This window comes from Coenobita brevimanus, chromosome 81 (genome assembly GCF_032717465.1).
Source record: "Coenobita brevimanus isolate Jiangsu-jjx chromosome 81, ASM3271746v2, whole genome shotgun sequence".
In the NCBI taxonomy this organism is placed as follows: domain Eukaryota; kingdom Metazoa; phylum Arthropoda; class Malacostraca; order Decapoda; family Coenobitidae; genus Coenobita; species Coenobita brevimanus.
Genome location: NC_137034.1, coordinates 4187501 through 4195000, shown reverse-complemented (window position 1 = coordinate 4195000; position 7500 = coordinate 4187501).

Below are 7500 nucleotides of genomic sequence, written 5' to 3'. Positions count from 1 at the left end.
CTCTCTCTCTCTCTCTCTCCCCTCCTTTCCCTCCCCTTTCTTATTCTTCTACTCTTCCTTTCTTTCCTCTCCCGTTCCCATCCTTCCTTTACCTCCTTCCCTCCACCTCTTCCCCTCCTTACCTTTCCCCATCTTTTCCCCCTCACACTGTCCCATACACCATCTTCCCCTTCCACCTCTTTCCCCTTCCCCTTCCCATCCTCCTCTCCCCCCTCCCCTCCTCCCTTCACCTCTTCTCCTACCTTCCCCATTCAAACTACTCTTCGTCCCCTTCCCTTCCCCTCCCCCGTCCTGCTCTCTTCCTTCCCCCTCCCTTCACCTCTTCTCCTACTTTCCCTTCCCCTTCCAACTCTTCTTTTCCCCTTTCTACCTCTACTTCTCCCCCTCCCCTCCCCCTCCCTTCCCCTCCGCCTTCCTTCCCCTCCCCCTTCCCTCTTTTCTCCCTCGTACTGCAGAGTGATGCCCCCTCGCGGATCCAGTATGAACTATGTCCCTCTCCTTTCTCTCTCTCTCTCTCTCCCTCTCGTCCCCCACGCCTCCATCCCTCTCCCTCTCTCTCTCTCCTCTCCAGCTCTCGCTCTCTCCCCCTCTTTCACTCCCTCCTTCCCTCCCTCTCTCGCTTTCTATCCTTCTTTCACTCTCCTCCCCCTCTCCCTCTTCCTCCCCTCCCTTCCTCTCTCTCCCTCTCTCTTCCCACTTACACTCTAATCATTCTCTCTCTCTCTCTCTCTCTCTCTCTCTCTCTCTCTCCCATTTCCCAAGCCTTTCTTTTTTCTTCCCCACCCACCTTTCAATATCCACCTCTCGCCCCCTCCCCAGCCCTCTTCCCCTCCTCCCCACAACCTCCCCTTTCTCTCTCCCTCCTTCCTTCACCCCACTCCTCCCCATACTGACTGACTGACTGACTGACTGACTTGCTGACTCCTCCCCTCTTCAGATCACGTAGAAGCCAGCAGCAGTCCAGTATTAAAAGACAATATTATTTTCCCTTACATATTAAATTGCTAGTTTTTTTCCCACCTATCCTGTGAAATTTCCATGCCAATTTTCCCATGCTGTCTGGCGGTCCTTCTCGTTTTTTCCTGCCGGCTTCGACTGGGGGGTTTGGTGGGCGAGGAGGGGGTGGTGTTCTTGTTTTGCTATCCTTATCTTCATCTCATACGATTAGATATCATAGTTTAGTCCTCTCTATAACATATATCCCCAAAAGGACCATTAGTTCTGTTGCTGCTTGCTTTCCATCGCACCTGGTATCTTTGTACTTCTCTCTCTCTCTCTCTCTCTCTCACACACACACACACACACACACACACACACACACACACTTCCCTTTCCATTCACCACCTCACACATTCTCCTCTGTCACACTCCCCCTCTTCTCCTTCCCTCGCTCTAGCTACCTATCCCTCCCTCACTCTAGCTACCTATCCCTCCCTCACTCTAGCTACCTATCCCTCCCTCACTCTAGCTACCTATCCCTCCCTCACTCTAGCTCCCTCTCCCTCCCTCACTCTAGCTACTTATCCCTCCCTCACTCTAGCTACCTATCCTTCCCTCACTCTAGCTACCTATCCCTCCCTCACGCTAGCTCCCTCTCCCTCCCTCACTCTAGCTACCTATCCCTCCCTCACTCTAGCTACCTATCCCTCCCTCACTCTAGCTCCCTCTCCCTCCCTCACTCTAGCTACCTATCCCTCCCTCACTCTAGCTACCTATCCCTCCCTCACTCTAGCTACCTATCCCTCCCTCACTCTAGCTACCTCTCCCTCCCTCACTCTAGCTACTTATCCCTCCCTCACTCTAGCTACCTATCCCTCCCTCACTCTAGCTACCTATCCCTCCCTCACTCTAGCTACCTATCCCTTAATCACTCTACTGTAGCTCCCTTTCTCACTCTCGTTTCCTCTCCCTCCTGTACTCTAGCTCCCATCCTCACTCTAGCCTCGTCTCTTTCCCTCACTCTAGCTCCCTTCCCTCCCCTTCTCTCTCTCTCTCTCTCTCTCTCTCTAGTGTGGGGTAGTACAGAGACCCTTCATTATTTTACAATCTGGCCCCGTCGATCCCGCTAGGTATTGGAACCCTGACCCCCCTAGCCCCCCTCAGCCCCCCTTGGCCCCCTACTGCCCCCCTTAGTCCCCCCTAGTCCCCTACTACCCGCCTTAGTCCCCCCTAGCCCCCTACTGCCCCCCCCTAGTCCCCCCTGTCTCTTTACTTAGTCTCCCCTTCCCCTCGCCCACCTCCTTCCTTCCTTCCTACCTTCCTTCTCTCCTTCATTTTATCTTCCCTAGGCCTCGTTCCTTTACTTACTCCCCCTCCTCCTCGCCCACCTCCTTCCTTCCTTCCTTCCTTCTGTCTTTCCTTTTTGCCTTCCACTTTTCTCCTTCCAACCTAATGTACTTGTTCTTCTGTCCTCCCTCCTCCATTCTTCCCACCATCCAGTCTCTCATCTTGTCTCTCTCCTTCCTTTCCTTTGTTCCTTCATGCTTCCCTCATTCCATCCCTCATTCTTTTGTTTTTTTTTATATATATTTTTTTATGTAGCCTATTTTAAGTCTTCCTTCTCCACTCCTCTTGCTACTCTTCCTTCTTCCTCTTCCTCTACACTCCTCCTCCACCTCTTCTCTTTCTCATCTCTCTCCGATTCTTTATTCTTCATCACTCCTAATTTTTCCTCCATGTACTCCTCCTCCTCTTCACTCTTCTTCGCTACTTCCTCTCTTCTTTCCTTTTTCCTTTAATTCTTCTTTTCCTCCTGCTTCTCCTCTTCTTCCTTCTCTCCTCCTCTTCCTCTTTCTCCTCCCCCCTTTCTTTATCCTTTTCACTCCTATCCATTTTTCTTCCCCTTCCTCTTCATCTCCTCCTCCTCCTCAACTCTCCTTCCTCGTCCTCTATTCTCCCTTCCTTCTCTTCTGCTGCTGCTTCTCCTCCTAATCCTCCTCCTCCTCTCGCTTCCTCTTTTCTTTTCCTCTTCTTCCTCTTCATTTTCTCCTCCCCCTCCTCCACTTCTCCCTTCTTTCTTCCTCCTCTTTCTTCCTCTGTTCGCCTCCTCCCAATCTTCCTCCTCTTTTCTCCTCCAAATCCTCCTCCTCTTTCTTCCTCTGTTCTCCTCCTCCTCTTCCTCTTCATTTTCTCCTCCTCCACCTCTCTTTTTTCCTCTCCTAGTTTCCTTTCCTTCTCCTCTATTACTTTTCCTCCTAATCCTCCTCCTCTTTCTTCCTCTTTCCTCCTAATCCTCCTCCTCTTTCTTCCTCTTTCCTCCTCCTCCTCTTCCTCTTCCTCACCACGAAGCCTCCCAACCACTCCAGCAGTATGAGAAACTCCACTTATACACCTATTATGTGGAGGAAAGAGGGAGGGAGGAGGGAGGGAGGAGGGAGGGAAAGGGAGAGATTGAGGGAGGGAGGAGGAGGGAGGGAGGAAGCAAGGAGGAAGGGAGGAAACTGGAGAGACGAAGGGAAGAAGAGGGAGAGACGGAGGGAAGGAGGAAGAGGGAGAGAGAAGGGAAAGGGGGGATATGGAACGAAAGGACGGAGAGAGAGAGAGAGAGAGAGAGAGAGAGAGAGAGAGAGAGAGTCGGTACTAACAAAAACAGCACGTACGGGAAAACACACACACACACACACACACACACACACACACACACACACACACACACACACACACACGAAAGACAGTATGAAGGAAGGAAGGAATAAAGAAAGGGAAAGTAAAGGAAAATACAGCATACCAATAAAGAATACACTTATTTACATACACACACACACACACACACACACACACACACACACACACACACACACACACACACATACTGGATATAGAATGAAAATAAACTATAATACACTATCAGTCTGCCTGTCTATCTATCTATCTATCCATCTATTGCCAGACGCCTTAATCTTGTAAGGGGTGGCCACAAACAAATCGCCTCCATGTCGCTGTCCCCTGCCATTATACTGCCCTCCCCCCAACCTGCACCCCCCTCGCTCATATATCTCTGTACTTCATTCCTCCATCTCATCCTCGGTCTCCCCCTCCCTCTCCCCCCCTTCCAACTCACTCTCACGCTCCTAGTTAGTCTCTCTTGAAATTTCCTAAGATCCTTTATATTTACCGCCTCTGGGTCTTTCTATGGTTAAGAAAGCTCCCTAACACCTTTTCCATTGCGATTTATTTGGCTTATTACACCTTTCTGTCCTAGTCTATGTATATAAATCCTTCAAATATCGCCAAACTCTGCATAAATAAAGTATAACAGGATATAAACCAGCCATATCCAAAAATAAATCGCTAAAGAAGAGGTGCTAGGGAGCCTTCTTACCTGACGAAAACACGAGCCAAGTAACTGACAAGGATAGCAGAGCATAAAGCCTCCCCCCCTCCAACCCATAAATTCCTCCAGCCAAACCCGGCAGGAAAAAGTGAGAAGGAATACCATGCAGGATCGAAAAGGCCGCCAGGGAAATTTTATAGGATAGGGAGAATAAAGTAAAAGAGGGATGAATTAAGTGAAAAAAGGATGGAAGGAAAGAAGGAAGGAAGGAAGAAAGGAAGGAAGGAAGGAAGGAAGGAAGGAAGAAAGGAAGGAAGGAAGGAAGGAAGGAAGGAAGAAAGGAAGGAAAGAAAGAAAAAGGAAGGAAGAAAGGAAGGAAAGAAAGAAAAAGGAAGGAAGAAAGGAAGGAAAGAAAGAAAAAGGAAGGAAGAAAGGAAGGAAGAATGAATGAATGAGCGAAGGAAGGAATGACGGAATGAATGAATGAATGAGGGAAGGAAGGAATGACGGAATGAATGAATGAATGAGGGAAGGAAGGAAGGAGTGAGGTTAAAGGAAGGAAAGGAAACTGAGGAAAGAAACAGAACGTGAAAGGAGAGGAATAAGGGAAGAAAGAATAAAGGAATGAAAAAAAGGATTGAAGGAAAGAGTGAAGTTAAAGGAAGAAAATGAGGAAAGAAATAAAGAGTGAAAGATGAAAAAAGGGAAATAAATAAATGAAGAATGAATAGAAAAAGATGGAGAGAAGGAATGATATTAAAAGAGTGAAGGAAATGAAAGAAATAATGAAAGATGAAAGAAGAAAGGATTAAGGAAGAAAGGATAAAGAAAGAAAGGATAAAGGAAGAAAGGATAAAGGAAGAAAGGATTAAGGAAGAAAGGATAAAGGAAGAAAGGATTAAGGAAGAAAGGATAAAGGAAGAAAGGATAAAGGAAGAAAGGATTAAGGAAGAAAGGATTAAGGAAGAAAGGATAAAGGAAGAAAGGATTAAGGAAGAAAGGATTAAGGAAGAAAGGATAAAGGAAGAAAGGATAAAGGAAGAAAGGATTAAGGAAGAAAGGATTAAGGAAGAAAGGATTAAGGAAGAAAGGATTAAGGAAGAAAGGATTAAGGAAGAAAGGATTAAGGAAGAAAGGATTAAGGAAGAAAGGATTAAGGAATGAAAAAAGTAAAGGAGGAAAGGAAAGTATATATGGGGAAATGAAGGATGTTGGAAGAAATGGAGGGAAAGAAATAACTAAATAATGGAAATGATGGACAGTATGAAGAAAAAAGGAGAGAAGGAAATGAATAAATGAAGGAGTGAATGGAGGAATGAAGGGATACATGAAAAATGAAGGAAGAAGAAAAAGGAGTGAATAGATGAAGGAGTGGCTGAAGGAATGAAGGAAGGCTGGAATTTGTGAAGGGCGCGCTGTTAAAAATGCCTAGCTCCATCAAAATGCATCCAGGACACAAAGCTTGAGGCAGAAGGTCGCTTAGTGCCGCCCTGCCTCACCCACCCCTGCCTCACCCACATAACCTCCCTGCCTACCCCTTTCTGCTCTGCCTCACCCACTACACCTTCCTGTCTACCTCCTTGACTACCACTTCTGCACTGCCTCACCCACTATAGCTCCCTGCCTACCTCCTTGCCTACCACTTCTGCCCTGCCTCACCCACTACACCTTCCTGCCTACCTCCTTGCCTACCACTTCTGCACTTCCTCACCCACTATAGCTCCCTCCCTACCACTTCTGCACTGCCTCACCCATTATATCTCTCTGCCTACCTCTTTCCTGCCTTGCCTCACCATCTCCTGCCTCGCCCACATAACTTCCCTGCCTCTTTCTGCCCTGCCTCACCCACAACACTTCCTTGCCTACCTCTTTCTGCCCTGCCTCATCCTCTCTTCCTACCTCTGTACCATCCTGCCTATCGTCCTGCCTCATCCTCTCTCTCCTTACCTCCCTCTTTCTGGCTTCAGCTGTAGCTCTTTTCCTCCCCCTTCTGCCTTTCCTGCCTTACCCTTTCCTCCCTCGCCTTCTGTACCTACCTCTTTGCCTCACTGTGGCCTGTCCTGCCTATCCCTGCTCTGCCTCACTCTTATTTCTTCTTTGCCTCTCCCTCACCCTGCTGCCTCACCCCCTGTACTTCTTTCCCTGTTTACCTTCCTCCCCTGCCTCACACTCTCCTGCCATACCCTCTCCTACCTCACCCTTCTACCTACCTCCCTGCCTCACTCACTTTCTGCCTACCCTAGCTATTATCTCTGCCTTACCCTTCCTCCTTCCGTCCCTCCCTGCTTCCTTCCACGTCTCCCTTTCTCCTTTCCTGCCTCCCACTCAAGCTCCATTCCGTTTGTTTACCTTCCTCCCTACCTACCCCTCCTCCTACCTTCCTCCCTACCTATTTGTCTTACCTCCCTCCCTACTACCCCACCTCTTACCTTCCTCCCTACCTATCTACTTGTCTTACCTTCCTCCCTACCTACCCCACCTCTTACCTTCCTCCCTACCGACCCCTCCTCTTACCTCCCTCCCTACCCAACCCTCCTCTTACTTCCCTCCCTACCCACCCCTCCTCTTACCTCCCTCCCTACCCAACCCTCCTCTTCCCTCCCTACCTACTTCTCTTACCTCCCTTCCTACCCACCCCTTCTCTTACCTCCCTCCCTACCTACTTCTCTTACCTCCCTACCTCCCTCCTCCCTAGACTTCCCTGCCTCCCTCACTGCTTACCCTGCCTCACCCTCTCTGCCTACCTCTATGACTCCATCTGTACCCGCCTGCCTCCCACTCTACCTCCCTCCTCCACTTCCCTACCTCCCTCCCTCCTCCCCACCTCCTCCTCCACTTTCTACCTCCCTCCCTCCTCCCCACCTCCTCCACTTCCCTACCTTCCTCCCTCCTCCCCACCTCCTCCTACACTTTCCTACCTCCCTCCTCCCAACCTCCATCCCTTCTCTCTTCTCTCCTTCCCTGGGGCGTTTCCACATCTAGCATTCCATCTGTCTGCTTTTGCCTTTGCTACTCCTGCTGTCATCATCATCATCATCATCATCACTATCATCATCCTCCTCCTCCTCATCATCATCACTATAATCATCATCATCATCATCATCATCATATACATATCCTCCTCATAATTATTCTCTCTCTCTCTCTCTCACACACACACACACACACACACACACAACCTTCAATTACCATCATTCTTTCATCTTTCTACCAGCATTCTCCCTCTT